We start from the raw sequence: 1,285 nt of genomic DNA, 5'->3' as shown, positions 1-1,285 counted from the left end.
TGGTATAGGGTGGTAGTTCTTTATGGGTGGTAGTTCCTTATGTGTGGTATAGGGTGGTAGTTCTTTATGGGTGGCAGTTCTTTATGGGTGGTATAGGGTGGTAGTTCTTTATGGGTGGTATAGGGTGGTAGTTCCTTATTTATTTATTTATTTATTTTCACCTTTATTTAACCAGGTAGGCAAGTTGAGAACAAGTTCTCATTTCATCATTTCTCATTCTCATCAAGTTCTCTTATGGGTGGTAGTTCCTTATGGGTGGTAGTTCCTTATGGGTGGTACTTCCTTATGTGTGGTGTAGTGTGGTACTTCCTTATGGGTGGTAGTTCCCAATGGGTGGTATAGGGTTGCAGTTCATTATGGGTGGTATATTTGGTGGGTGGTGTTTATGGGTGGGGTAGGGTGGTTTAGGGTGGTGTTCTTTATGGGTGGTATATTTGGTAGGTGGTGTTTATGGGTGGTGTAGGGTGGTTTAGGGTGGTGTTCTTTATGGGTGGTATATTTGGTAGGTGGTGTTTATGGGTGGGGTAGGGTGGTTTAGGGTGGTGTTCTTTATGGGTGGTATATTTGGTAGGTGGTGTTTATGGGTGGGGTAGGGTGGTTTAGGGTGGTGTTCTTTATGGGTGGTATATTTGGTAGGTGGTGTTTATGGGTGGTGTAGGGTGGTTTAGGGTGGTGTTCTTTATGGGTGGTATATTTGGTAGGTGGTGTTTATGGGTGGGGTAGGGTGGTTTAGGGTGGTGTTCTTTATGGGTGGTATATTTGGTAGGTGGTGTTTATGGGTGGGGTAGGGTGGTTTAGGGTGGTGTTCTTTATGGGTGGTATATTTGGTAGGTGGTGTTTATGGGTGGGGTAGGGTGGTTTAGGGTGGTGTTCTTTATGGGTGGTATATTTGGTAGGTGGTGTTTATGGGTGGTGTAGGGTGGTTTAGGGTGGTGTTCTTTATGGGTGGTATATTTGGTAGGTGGTGTTTATGGGTGGGGTAGGGTGGTTTAGGGTGGTGTTCTTTATGGGTGGTATATTTGGTAGGTGGTGTTTATGGGTGGTGTAGGGTGGTTTAGGGTGGTGTTCTTTATGGGTGGTAAAGGGGGGAAGTAGTGTGGTTGAACTAAAACAGACAGAACCTGCGTGGATGGGAGGGGTTTAAAGCTTTTTATTATTTTACAGCTGATTTTAGCCAAATCAGATTTTTTTCGTCAAATGTAACAACCAAACGTACCCATGTATTTATTTGACCATCGTATAGTGGTAGGGTGAGAAAGGTATTCAGGAGGAATTGTAATGTTTT

The sequence above is a fragment of the Salmo salar genome, chromosome ssa26 (assembly GCF_905237065.1).
Source record: "Salmo salar chromosome ssa26, Ssal_v3.1, whole genome shotgun sequence".
In the NCBI taxonomy this organism is placed as follows: Eukaryota; Metazoa; Chordata; class Actinopteri; order Salmoniformes; family Salmonidae; genus Salmo; species Salmo salar.
The sequence above is the reverse complement of the archived record's forward strand: the minus strand, read 5'-3'. Positions refer to the sequence as shown.